The sequence below is a fragment of the Bos taurus genome, chromosome 27 (genome assembly GCF_002263795.3).
Source record: "Bos taurus isolate L1 Dominette 01449 registration number 42190680 breed Hereford chromosome 27, ARS-UCD2.0, whole genome shotgun sequence".
NCBI lineage: Eukaryota > Metazoa > Chordata > Mammalia > Artiodactyla > Bovidae > Bos > Bos taurus.
The window spans coordinates 7,630,251-7,644,703 of NC_037354.1; the positions used below are offsets into that span (position 1 = coordinate 7,630,251).

General features: G+C 40.3%; 1 protein-coding gene across 5 annotated transcripts in view; it reads left to right on the forward strand.

The window, feature by feature from the left end:
* Positions 1 to 1,103: 1,103 nt before the first annotated feature.
* The window catches only part of WDR17 (WD repeat domain 17), a 69,713-nt gene continuing 56,363 nt past the window's right edge, over positions 1,104 to 14,453 (forward strand). For all 5 annotated transcript variants that reach the window (XM_002698643.6, XM_005225948.5, XM_005225953.5 and 2 more), the window contains exon 1: positions 1,104 to 1,235. The gene's annotated coding sequence lies outside the window, so the exon portion shown is untranslated. The remainder of the gene's footprint in view (positions 1,236 to 14,453) is intronic.

Sequence of the window (14,453 nt, forward strand, 5' to 3'; positions counted from 1 at the left end):
TTTGGAAGAAAAAAGTCTATGGCATAAGAGGGTCAGGATTAAGTCTAGGGAATGAATGTCCCTGGTTAGTTGGTTGGTTGGAGTAAATCATTAATTTATTAACTATTCAGAGTCTGACATATAGTGAAAGCTCAATAAGTGTTATTAAACACACTTCATTCCGAGTATCTGAAGGCTTATTTTCTCCTGTGTGTTTGATAAAGGCCATTGGCAATGAAGAGATTTTAGAGCTATTAAGAAGGAAATGTGAATGACAGTACCATTTCCATTCAACCAGATTCCACCAGGAAAATGTCAGTTTGCACACTTTGAGGGGAGCTAAACTAATTACACACAAACCCACTAAGAGTGACAAATAGCTTTCATAGGGGTACTGCACAGAGCTTCTTGAGCCCAATCAGACAATAACGAAGTGCCCAATAGACAGTATTCTGTATTCACATTCCAGGTGATGGGTTCAACTCACAGCCTCTGAAGGAGGCTCAGCTCAAGGAAGCCCAGGCTCCTCAAGGAGGTGAGGTGACTTATTCACTGCATATCTGACTCATTTTCCTAGAAGAAGGATCCATATGTATTATGTGAAGACTCTATGTGTGTTAGGAGAAGGCAATGGCAACCCACTCGGGTACTCTAGACTGGAAAATCCCATGGATGGAGGAGCCTGGTGGGCTGCAATCTATGGGGTCGCTAAGAGTCGGACACGACTGAGGGACTTCATTTTCACTTTTCACTTTCATGCATTGGAGAAGAAAATGCAACCCACTCCAGTGTTCTTGCTTGGAGAATCCTAGGGACGGGGGAGCCTGGTGGGCTGCCGTCCATGGGGTCGCACAGAGTCGGACGCGACTGAAGCGACTTAGCAGCAGCAGCAGCAGCTATGTGTGTTAGGTGGTGAGACAGCCGGTGGCTCACTGCTTTTCCCCCCACTTTGAGCCTCACCACAAACTCCAGGAATCTAGTCTTCCGAGCAGACTCTGGGTTGCCAGGTAACCACCTCCGGGAGCCTGGTCTCCGAGCGCAGCAGCCCCCGCCGCGCCCCCTGCCCTCCAATCAGCGGTCGGCGTGCGGGTCACGTGAGGCCCGGCCCGCGGCGCCCGCCTCCCGGGCCCTCGGAGCCCGCGGCTCCCGAGAGGAGGGCGCGGCGGGGCGGGTCCGGGCGCCGCGCTCGCGCAGCTCCCGGGCGGGCTTCGGCACCTTGCACAGTCCGCCGCCTCCGTGGTCGCCTCCTCGGCCAGGTAAGCAGCGGCGGGCCGCCGGGCGAGGGGCCCGGGAGGGCGCGGGCTGCAGGGGAGCGGCCGTCGGACGGCGTGGTGTCGCGGGAGGGGCGCGGGGCCGTGCGCGAGTCCTTCGGGGCTTGGCGCGCGTTGATGCCCCGGGAGTTGGCGCCGCACACCTGGTGACTACGCGGTGCCGCGGCGACCAGCCGTGAATCCTCTGAACAGCCCTGGAGTGTCACCTACAACCCTGCCAAGGCTCGTTGTCTCGATGTCGTGTTTTAAGCTGGTTCGGTCTGTGTGCGTCTAGCTCTAGATTGGAACTCTTATTGCTGTGTCCGCGGGCACTTGTGTAAGGTCCCCTTTGAGGATGTCTTCATATACAAGTTGTACCAAGAAGTCTTTGAGTTGAAAGGAAATGTGTTCAAGAAAAATAGACAGCATTGAATGTCAGAGGCATAGGGTGTCTTAAGTAGATCATAAAATATAATCTTTCCTGTTTTTCAGAAATTAACTTATTTCCAAAAATTTTTTTACTGTATTAAAAATATAGTTTATACATATATAAACTTTTTCTTTACTATATTAATTAAAAGCAATTGATTTGAATGAAGTTTAGTGATAACTTGGGTCATGTATCAAAAATAAATCACACATGTTTTCTAACGTTCATATACGCACATATGTATATATATTTATTTATTTAAAAGTCTCCAACTGTGGTTTAAAGAGAGAGATTACATTTCTAAGTCTGTCAGTGTCTGAGTCCTTTAGAAGTACCCTGCGGAAAAACTCGTCATTCTTTTAAAATAATTATTGTTGTACTTAAAACTTTTGTTATCTACTAGTCACATAATAATTTTATATATCAGAAATACAGATTAATTTAATTTAGAAAATAATATTTTTAAATTCCTCTGCTTGGAGAAGGCGATGGCACCCCACTCCAGTACTCTTGCCTGGAAAATCCCATAGATGGAGGAGCGTGGAAGGCTGCAGTCCATGGGGTCTCTGAGGGTGGAACACAACTGAGCGACTTCACTTTCACTTTTCACTTTTAGGGGTTGGAGAAGGAAATGGCAATCCACTCCAGTGTTCTTGTCTGGAGAATCCCAGGGACGGGGGAGCCTGGTGGGCTGCCGTCTCTGGGGTTGCACAGAGTTGGTCACGACTGAAGCGACTTAGCAGCAGCAGTTCTCAGTAGATGGACTACTGGGGCTAAAGTGTTTTTGTTGTTTTCTATACTCTACCTTGAAACCCTTAGCCTGGGTAAGGATGAGCCACAGCAGTTTTTATATTACTCAGAAAAGAGTAGGAACAGTTTTATTTATTTATTTTTGTTTGTTTCTTTTGCTCAAATAGATACTAGAAGTCCAACATGAGTGATGAGATTGTCACTGTTAGCAAAATATGCACAAATTCTCAAGACTACCTGATTTTACTTGCCTAAATGCTATAGTGAAGACTAAAATGAAATTCAGTTTCGAAAGATTCACTTTTTTTTTCCTGTATTCCAGAATTTATTTGAAGTCAGACCTAATAAACAAGAAAGGTAACAGTTGACCAGATTGCTGAATAATATGTTTACCCAGCCATTCATGGCAATGATGTGTATACAAACATTGCTACTACTTTATGCAGTTCCTGAATTATCTCTGCTTATATTTTGTATATCTATTCCATTTAGCAGATTGACATATTAAAGAAAAGTCATGTATGTTGTTTCTAGTGTTTCTTCAGGAACAGAGATCTTAATGAGAATATTTTAATCCATGGAAATCATATTATGAGATCGAGAGGGATTTCTTAATAAATTACTAACTGAAATGTATATTAGACCAAGAGTGTCTTGCAGTTTTCAGCATCCAAGAGTATGTGATATTCTGTGACAATCACATGGAGGTTATTCTCTCATTGTTGATGAGGCTATTCCTTGGAGATTTATGAGCAAGAAGTTAGATATGGATACCTGGAGAGAATCTGATAAATTCCCCAAAGAATTTACTCTGCAGAGAAACAAACCCTAAAGGAAAACCTTTCTCTTCCTTAAGGTTACTTAAATGTTCAAGAACAACTTGTAACTTCAGTTATAAAAATTGGTGGAAAAATACAATGATCAGCTTTGATCAATGCCATTGTATGGTGAAAGAAAAAAAAAATCCCTTCATGATTGACTTGAAAAATTTCAAAGATTCTTATGGTAAAACATGGGCTGTTGCATGAGGAGACAAGATTCAGGCTGTTGTTACTTGATCTCAGTAACCAGAGAGATAAAACTTGAAATAGGCTAGACTTTGTAAACAACAAAAAAAGGCAGCCTCAAGTTGGAGCCACAGGTGGCGCATGCATCTAGATGTCACGTTGTCAGCTACTTGAGTGAGATAATTTTTTTAGAAAATAATGATAAAAGTCTTGCTTTCTATTACTTTACATGTACTAACAACACTGATTTTAGTAGCCTAATTATCTCCTAAAGCACTGGAATTCTATATTCTATTTTAAGAAATATATATGTCACAGAAGGCAATGGCAACCCCATCCAGTACTCGTGCCTGGAAAATCCCATGGACCATGGATGGAGGAGCCTGCTGCTGCTGCTAAGTCTCTTCAGTCGTGTCCGACTCTGTGCGACCCCATAGATGGCAGCCCACCAGGCTCCCCCGTCCCTGGGATTCTCCAGGCAAGAACACTGGAGTGGGTTGTCATTCCTTCTCCAATGCATGAAAGTGAAAAGTGAAAGGGAAGTCCCTCAGTCATGTCCAACTCTTAGCGACCCTGGTAGGCTGCAGTCCATGGGGTTGCTAAGAGTCGGACACGACTGAAACGACTTAGCAGCAGCAGCAGCAGCAGAAAGAGGAATACACATCTTACACAATAAGATCATAGGAGATAATTCATCAGTGTTATTTGCTATTAAAGGGATAAATGATAATTGTCATGTTCAGAAAGGCTCTTATCAAAAGATGCAAGAAATATTTTTCCATGCTTTGATAAGGATGCTACAACATTCAGAATTTGGTTTCTAAATTTGAATGCCCAGACATGGATAACTTATAAAATAGGTCTTAAATAATTTTCCTTATGCCCAGGTTCTTGTTTTCTTCCAAACTGTTCAAGTTGTGAGCATGGGCCAGTATCCCATACAGACTCATTTGTAATTACATTTAATAAGTTCAGTTTCATATCTCATACACACACAAAAAAACTTGCTTTCAAATTGGAAAGTAGAAAAGAGCTCTCATTATTGGGTACTCATGTTTGAAGTACTATTGGAAAAACTTCATTTTCCAGTATCATATCTCCACGTGGAGTCCTGAAAAATTGAATAGTTGGTTAAGAAGTTGTTGTTTAGTCGCTAAGTTGTGCCCGACTCTTTGCAAACCCATGGACTGTAGCCGGCCAGGCTCCTCTGTCTATGGGATTTTCCAGGCAAGAATACTGGAGTGGATTGTTATTTCCTTCTCTAAGGGATCTTCCCAACCCAGGGATCGAACCTGCATCTCTTGCATCTCCTACATTGGCGGGCAGATTCTTCACCACTGAGCCACCTGGAAAGCCCCTTAATGAGTAGACAATACTTAATTTTGACCTGTTAAGATAAAACATTTTGCATAAGTCTTAATGGAAGGAGTTATACAAATTTTATTTTTAAGGTAAACATGGAAGCAGGTTTAGAGGAGTCATTTCCAAATGTACGCTAGAAGCTTTCTTAGAGACCAGTCAAATTAGCACAACTATTTTGTAGATGAGGTCACTCAGCACATAAAAATTAAGTTGCTCAAAACTGGGGAAATTTTGAGGGGGAGCTGGTCTACCATCTCAGGCGCTAACACTCAGCACTGTGCTGCTTCCCAGAGGCGTAAAAATATGTCACCAACTTCATTTTCTCCTTTATTTTATTTCAAGTATTCCAAAAGTTTGATGAAGATTTAGATCATTTTTTTACCTTTAAATGATTATTGTACATAATGAACAAATTACATGTGTTAGGTCTCCTCATATAGAAAATTTGCTTAAAAAGTTAGAAAATGTTTTCCCCTAATCTGTAGAATTTTTTGATTTAATCATTAATATGATTTAAGTTTTCCTGCAAAGTCTTCTGTGACTGGGGAGGGGTCCAGTTGTCTTATAAATTCCTTATCCTAATGTACCCCAGTGAGATTTGAGTGTACATAGCCATCACATCTACCTACAATTGAATGACAGAAATAAGTGTCTGGAAGTTATATCTGCAGCCTGGATTATGTTTATCATTGGGTGAGATTTTGAAGTTGGATGCATTTATTTTCTAGACTCTCTGCCCTTTTGGTATCAAGAGGCCAGCTAGAATTGTGATACTGGGCATGTACTTTAGACCAGCAGCGGCGGCATCTCCTGGGAACGTGTCAGAAATGCACATTTCCAAGCTGTGGTCCTACTAAGTCATATATCTCGCAGAGTCCCTGGAATCAGTGTTCGCAGGAGTCTTAAGTGATTCTCATGCAAGGTAGCACTTGAGAAGTATCGTAGAAGGTACATCGTGCCCTTGGACCTGACCTCCTCTGGGGCTGGTAGTGTTCACAGTGACTCCACTGTTAGAACTTTCCTTGAACTACTAAGTAAATGAACTCATTCCTGAAAATACAGTTGTGCGTATGTTTCATAAACATCTATTTTTCAATAGTAGCTTTTGGAACGTAATATCTCACTTTCATCATTAATGACATCGGTTTATCTTTGTGGGAATTTTGTGTCAGCTAAGAGTATAGTTTTTGACAGGTGGCCTATTGACTGGATTAGCAGCCTGTCTCATGTACGTATCAGCCCTGCCTGAGCTGATACAACTCTTCACTTCTTAAATGTTAGGATTTATTGCTGGCCTCCTATCAGTGTAAGGATGCGTATATTAAAAATGCAATTTTGGATTTGGTGACTATGTGTGAGCGATTTCTTTTCATCTTAAAGCTTGAAAGCTTTTAATCCGTTTGATTTCCTTTGATGGTTTTTCTCAATACATGCCAAAAATAAATTTTAATACCTTGGACCAGAACATAAAAATGTCAGTGTAACTGACTGTTTCAGCCAAATAAGTACCCTGATTTTCACAGACAGATAAGCGTAAAGGCCCACCCTACTTTAAAATCTCATATGCAAAATCCAGGTTGCAAAGCAGATTATCTAGAAGGGGGACAGGAATCCTCGGGTTTACAAGACAATTCCTACCATAGCCTCTCAGATCTTCCTTCATGAGGAATGAGCGTGTTTATAAAAATACTTATTTTTGCCATACCCTATTTCCCGGTAGTGCAGTGGTAAAGATCTGCTTGCCAGTGCAGAAGATGCAGGAGATGCGGGTTCAATCCCTGGGCTGGGAAGATCCCCTGGAGAAGGAAGTAGCAACCTGCACTATTACTCTTGGCTGAAGAATTCCATGGACAGAGGAGCCTGGCAGGCTACAGTCAGTGGGGTTGCAAAGACTTAGCACACACACACATTACAAAAATAATCCTGTTATCTTTTTGTAATGAGTATTTACATGTTTACTTTCATAATGTCTCTTTCAGTGAAATATTTACCTCTTCTTGGTTTATGAGTGAAAATATATTATTTCACTCCTCTATTTCTCTTTGGCTGAACTTCTCAAAATGGTTAATTGAAGGTATATAAGTGACCCTTGTTCAAGAAAAGTGGATTACGCCTTTGATCAAGTTAAAACTCATTTCTTCATTGCAGCTCAAGAAATTCTGTAATGCCTGAAGCAACCTAGAAAGTCTAATTTCATTCATAATCATTCACTTTGGTGGTTAAATATAGGAAAATATAAAAATATATATCTAAACGGTAGACTAAGTATGTAGATGGATGATGAAGTAACTGCATTCACGTTGCCACATCTCTGAATCAGTGTCTTGATCTTCTTGGTCTTAAATGTAATTCTGTGTTTGGCCGATCAAATGGGAATTCATAGTGGTGTACGTGGTCATTCTGTGAGTCCAAACTACAACAACCATAATGGCCTTGTTCTTTTCTATTTGCCATCTAATCCAGGATTTTAACGTAGGTTAATACTGTACTTGTGACCTATTTTATCATCTAAGCTTTTAAGAACATCAGGATTTGACATATGTTGGCAATGCTCAGATATAATGTGCTTGCCCTGCCAAGCACATGAAAGGTAAGTTTAGGAATGATTGAAATTGAAGAGATTACTCTTGGTCAGTAGAAGATAGCGGAGGCAATTTATCTGCTAAATATCTTTACTGTTGTTGAACTGAGCAAGTAGTTCTCATGCTGTACTGTGGTATATACGTTATCTGAGAATGATGCTAAAAAAGCACGTTTCCAGACTCCATCCTAAGAGTCTGATCTACTAGCTTTAGAGTGTGATCCAGGAACCTGCATTTTTGCAAGTTTCTCAGTTAATTGTGATGCAAGAGACCTGAGAACCACACTCTGAGTTGCACCAATTTAGAGATCTTTAAAATTTATGTTTATCCTTGATAATCTGTGGGTGTACCTATCAGTGCTAATAGTGGTCATTTAGAATTAGGTATACTAGACAGAGGAAGATCTCAAGTTGGTGGGCTAATGGCTGCTTGGAAAAAAAGAAACCTTCCAGTTTTTTTTTTTTTACAATTTCCAAATGTTTTCTAATGAGCACAGATTGACTATCTGTGCTCATTAGAATTTTTTGCGTAACTCTGAGCATACAGTGTATTTAGATTTTAAAAACTAATTTTTACATGTTTTTAGGGCTTTTATATTAATACAGGCAATAGATTTCTATTTAAAAAATTACAAAATTCTGAAGAGGACAAAGAGGAGTTCAAGAAAACTACCTTGCATTTCTGCATTGTGGTATATCTGTGACCCTGACTTTTGAATTCATATTGTTACATATTTTGCTTGACTATTTGGACTCTTTCTCAAGCCTGCCAGGAACGCTCTTGTCCCAAAGTCTTTGCTTTTGCTGCTTTTGCTTTTGCTGCTTTCCCAGCAGAGACTTTCATATTCTGTCTTCTCTTTTCTAGATCTTGTTCAGCATTACTGCTGTGGGGCCTCCTTGCACCGACTTTTAGAAGTTTATGGTGTCAGCTCATCTCCAGAACCTGTCTTGCTCTTACCCTGTGTTCTTTTTCTCCAAGCCACAAACTACCTTGTAATAGTCACCGTTTACTTATTTGTTTTGCTCATTCTGATTTCTTCCTTAAGAATATAAACTATGGAAGGGCAGGATTCATACCTGTTTTGCAGGGTGCTCTTTTTCTGTGCCTGCCTGGCACCTACTTGGTGCTCAGTACATATTTCTGGAATGAGTGGATGGGTTGAAAAATGATTATTAAAATTTTAGGAAATGTAAATAAGTCCAAGGACTAATACGTTCCCTACTATTCAGTTCAGTCACTCAGTCGTGTCTGACTCTTTGCAACCCCATGAACCGCAGCATGTCAGGCCTCCGTGTCCATCACCAACTCCCAGAGTCCACCCAAACCCATGTCCATTGAGTCAGTGATGCCATCTAGCCATCTCATCCTCTGTCCTCCCCTTCTCTTCCTGCCCTCAATCTTTCCCAGCATCAGGGTCTTTTCAGATGAGTCAGCGCCTCCCATCAGGTAGCCAAAGTATTGGAGTTTCAGCTTCAGCATCAGTACTTCCAATGAATATTCAGGACTGATCTCCTTTAGGATGGACTGTTTGGATCTCTTTGCAGTCCAAGGGACTCTCGAGACTCTTCTCCAACAACCACAGTTCAAAAGCATCAATTCTTCAGTGCTCAGCTTTCTTTATAGTCCAACTCTGACATCCATACATGACCACAGGAAAAACCATAGCCTTGACTAGACAGACCTTTGTCAGCAAAGTAATGTCTCTGCTTTTTAATATGCTGTCTAGGTTGGTCATAACTCTCCTTCCAAGGAGTGTCTTAATTTCATGGCTGCAATCACCATCTGCAGTGATTTTGGAGCCCAGAAAAAAAGAGTCAGCCACTGTTTCCCTGTCTATTTGCCATGAAGTGATGGGACCAGATGCCATGATCTTAGTTTCTGAATGTTGAGCTTTAAGCCAACTTTTTCCCTCTCTTCTTTCACTTTCATCAAGAGGCTTTTTAGTTCCTCTTCACTTTCTGCCATAAGGGTGGTGTCATCTGCATATCTGAGGTTATTGATATTTCTCCCGGCAATCTTGATTCCAGCTTGTGCTTCCTCCAGCCCAGCGTTTCTCATGATGTACTCTGCATATTCCTACTATTAAATAGCCAGTTATTAACCTTATGATGTGTGTTCTTTTATTTTTATTGTGAATGTAAGTATATAGATTTATAAGTACATGTAGATACGAATTATATGTATACATTTTCCAGCCAAAATTGCTTAATTGCCATTCATTAAAATTCATTAGGAAATATATGTTATTTTCTACAAGAGAACAGTCAGATAAATCCAGAAGATAAGGTATTTTGTAGGACAGCTAACAGATGCTCTTCAGCAAGTTCACGTCATGATAATAAGCACTGTTCTGGATGAACAGACCTTAACTTAATAGCAAGATTGAATGTGTGGACCCATATTGGATTCTGATTTCAACAAAGCAGTTGTATAGAGGGCATCTGGTGGGTAGTTGGGGGTAAAGATGGTCAATGGACTGGTTATTGGAAGTTGCTGTGTGTGTAGCTCTCCCAGTGCAGTAAGCTTGTTGGAACAGTTGTGTGTGTGTGTGTGTGTGTGTTTTCTCTTTTCTGTTTCTTGTTCATCTAGCATTAGTGCCTAGCCATTATATTTATGCACTAAATATTTTCTGAAGTGAATGGAATAAAGTGATGCATCAGATATACCTGGATAAATACATTTTTCACTAAATAATGAGGTGGTGGTTTAGTCACTAAGTTGTGTCCGACTCTTGCGACCCCATGGACTATAACCTGCCAAGCTCCTCTATCCATGGGAGTTTCCAGGCAGGAATACTGGAGTGGTTTGCCATTTCCTTTTCCAAAATAATGAGGTAGGTGCATACGCAAATAATGTGTTGGGTGAGGCAGAATAGGAATAATTTAATATTCTCTGCTCTGTAGATAATGATGACTGAGTTTTAGTAATAGTGTCTGCCTGTAGGGGTGAAAACATGATAGCTAATTATATAAGACAAGGAATTATAAAGGTTATAACTAACGGACATTATTGACTAATTTAACTAGTTCTGCTTTCTAAAATACGACTTGAAATTATGTACTCTAAAAGCCTGCCTGAGGTTTGGTTGCATGTAACAGAAATGTAAAATAATAATGGCTCAAACAAACAATTAAATGAACAAGGTTGGAGGGTAGGAAGTCCAGCAATTTTCCAGGGATCTGGCTTCTTCACCTCCCTTTTTAACCATCTTTTAGGTCCACTCTGCACCCTTATAATCCTCTCTGCCCTCAGCCTCCATCTCCACGTTCCAGGCAAGAGGTAGAGTGTGAGCTGAAAGGATGGGCAGCCTTTGCTAATGTAAAGAAAAAATAAGTCCTAGTGTTTTTTGTTTTCAAGTATTTATGCAAATATAATGTTCACTAATACACTTTCTTCTTTATTTTTTCTTTAGTATTGGAGTATAGCCAATTAACCATATTGGGATAGTTTCAGGTGATCACAGAAGGGACTCAGCCATACATGTTCATGTATGCATTCTCCCCAAACTCCTCTCACATCCGGGCTGCCCCATAACATTGAGCAGAGTTCCCTGTGCTGTACAGTTGCTCCTTGTTGGTTATCCATTTTAAATATAGCAGTGAATACACTTTCTTGCTAAGATTATTTTCTCTAATACTAGATACATCTGCGTTTTACCACATGTTTTTCAGGGGACATTTAGAATTCATTGATTTTAGGTCTTATGAAATAGCAAAAACAAAGGTGATTTTTATACAAGGAAATGTACCACTGGCTAAAAATACAGATATTTTGAAGAGTTTATTATACTCTTTCTGCTGCATTCACTTTCATTAAAAAAAAATCACTTTCATTAAAAAAAGAGCTCTAAAATGTTTTTCTTTGAATTTGTTGTGTGTAGGTATTTTAGAAATACAGTACATTTAAGAAACTAGTCAAAATAGATTTTCTTAGAAAATCAAGTAACAGTTAACTTGGAACTCCATTACACAGTTTTAAAACTAAACATGTGCTGGATATTTTAGACTTATTAAATTACCCTAGTGCTAGTCATTTTTTATTTTTAGACTAGGTCAGTTTGGAAATTCGATTTAGGAATTTTGGTTAAATTTTCAGGAGATGAAGATTCAATAATGCATTAAAAAGAATTTATTGACTATGATGACTATGATACATAACATGATCTCTAGATTAAATCTGAGAGAATCTTTACAATATTAAATCTTCTAATCCATTAACATCTTATACCTCTATGCCTTTGTTTTAAGATTTTTACATTTAACTTATGAGAGTGATACCTCCGTAATTTCCTTTCTTATAAAGTCTTCAGGTTTTTGTCAGGATATAAAGAATTAATGTGATTCCTTTTTCTTATACTCTTAACAAATTTGTGTAAAATTTATTCTCTAAATATTTGTAAAAATTCACCAGTGAAATCACCTGGACCTGAGAGATTGTCTGTGGGAAAGTTTTAAATTTAGACTCATATTTAAATTCAGTCTATTTAGGTTTTCATTCTTTCATCAACTTTGGTAACTTTATTTATCTAGGTTATCTTGAAACTATATTGTGATTATTTTTAAGATTTTTTTGTTGTTGTTCTTACACATTAAAAGCATCATGTGACCCAAGCTAAAGAGACAAATATTAGATAGTCCTTTTGTTACTAGTGATTAGAGTCATGGATAACTGAAGGCTGTTGTCAGCCATATTGATTTGTTGTTGTTCAAGGGTGACCTTTCAAATTGTTCTTCATTTCAGTTCATTTCAGTCACTCAGTAGTGTCTGACCCATGTGACCCCATGACCACAGCCCGCCAGGCCTCCCTGTCCATCACCAACTCCTGGAGTCTACCCACACCCATGTCCATTGAGTCGGTGATGCCATCCAGCCATCTCATCCTCTGTCGTCCCTTTCTCCTCCTGCCCTCAATCTTGCCCAGCATCAGGGTCTTTTCACATGAGTCAGCTCTTCCCATCAGGTGGCCAAAGTATTGGAGTTTCAGCTTCAACATCAATCCTTCCAATGAACACCCAGGACTAATCCTTTAGAATGGCCTGGTTGGATCTCCTTGCAGTCCAGGGGACTCTCAAGAGTCTTCTCCAACAACACAGTTCAAAAGCATCAATTCTTCAGTGCTCAGCTTTCTTCACAGTCTAACTCTCACATCCATACATGACTACTGGAAAAACTATAGCCTTGACTAGACGGACTTTTCAAAGAAGGCAGTGGCACCCCACTCCAGTACTCTTGCCTGGAAAATCCCATGGATAGAGGAGCCTGGTGGGCTGCAGTCCATGGGGTCGCTAAGAGTCAGATACGACTGAGCAACTTCACTTTCACTTTTCACTTTCATGCATTGGAGAAGGAAATGGCAACCCACTCCGGTGTTCTTGCCTGGAGAATCCCAGGGACAGGGGAGCCTGGTGGGCTGCCATCTATGGGGTCGCACAGAGTCGGACATGACTGAAGCAACTTAGCAGCAGCAGCAGCAGCAGATGGACTTTTGTTGACAAAGTAATGTCTCTGCTTTTTAATATGCTGTCTAGGTTGGTCATAACTTTCCTTCCAAGGAGTAAGTGTCTTTTAATTTCATGGCTGCAATCACCTTCTGCAGTGATTTTGGAGCCCAGAAAAATTAAAGTCAGCCACTGTTTCCACTGTTTCCCCATCTATTTGCCAAGAAGTGATGGGACTGGATGCCATGATCTTAGTTTTCTAAATGTTGAGCTTTAAGTCAACTTTTTCACTCTACTCTTTCACTTTCATTAAGAGGCTCTTTAGTTCTTCACTTTCTGCCATAAGGGTGGTGTCATCTGCATATCTGAGGTTATTGATATTTCTCCAGGAAATCTTGATTCCAGCTTGTGCTTCCTCCAGCCCAGCGTTTCTCATGATGTACTCTGCATAGAAGTTAAATAAGCAGGGTGACAACATACAGCCTTGATGTACTCTTTTTCCTATTTGTAACCAGTATATTGTTCATGTCCAGTTCTAACGGTTGCTTCCTGACCTGCATATAGGTTTCTCAAGAGGCAGGTCAGGTGGTCTGGTATTCCCATCTCTTTTAGAATTTTCCACAGTTTATTGTGATCCACACAGTCAAAGGCTTTGGCATAATCAATAAAGCAGAAATAGATGTTTTTCTGGAACTCTCTTGCTTTTTCAATGATGCAGCAGATGTTGGCAATTTGACCTCTGGTCCCTCTGCCTTTTCTAAAACCAGCTTGAACATCTGGAAGTTCGCAGTTAATGTATTGTTGAAACCTGGCTTGGAGAATTTTGAGCATTACTTTACTAGCGTGTGAGATGAGTGCAATTGTATGGTAGTTTGAGCATTCTTTGGCATTGCCTTTCTTTGGGATTGGAATGAAAACTGACCTTTTCCAGTCCTGTGGCCACTGCTGAGTTTTCCAAATTTGCTGGCATATTGAGTGCAGCACTTTCACAGCATCATCTTTTAGGATTTGAAAGAGCTCAACTGGCATTCCATCACCTCCACTAGTAGTGGTGCTTCCTAAGGCCCTCTTGACTTCACACTCCAGGATGTCTGGCTCTAGGTGAGTGTGAGTGATCACACCATCGTGATTATCTGGGTCGTGAAGATCTTTTTTGTACAGTTCTGCCACCTCTTCTTAATATCTTCTGCTTCTGTTAGGTCCATAGCATTTCTGTCCTTTATTGAGCCCATCTTTGCATGAAATGTTCCCTTGGTATCTCGAATTTTCTTGAAGAGAACTCTAGTCTTTTCCATTCTATTTTTTTCCTCTATTTCTTTGCATTGATCACTGAGGAAGGCTTTCTTATCTCTCCTTGCTATTCTTTGGAACTCTGCATTCAAATGGGTATATATTTCCTTTTCTCCTTTGCTTTTCGCTTCTCTTCTTTTCACAGCTTCTTAGGGTGTAGCTATTTAATATCTTGGAAAGTCTGGTCAACGCATGAAATGCTGGGATGGGAGCTGTGTCTCTACAGATCTCTAAGCATTTAGGAGCCGGCTGGGAGAGATTGCTCAGGGAACACTCCTGTGGAATAGTGGGAATTAAGGACTGAGAGGATCTATTATGGGCGTGGCATTAACAGGCATCCACTGTGAACCAGTCATGGCCAGGTC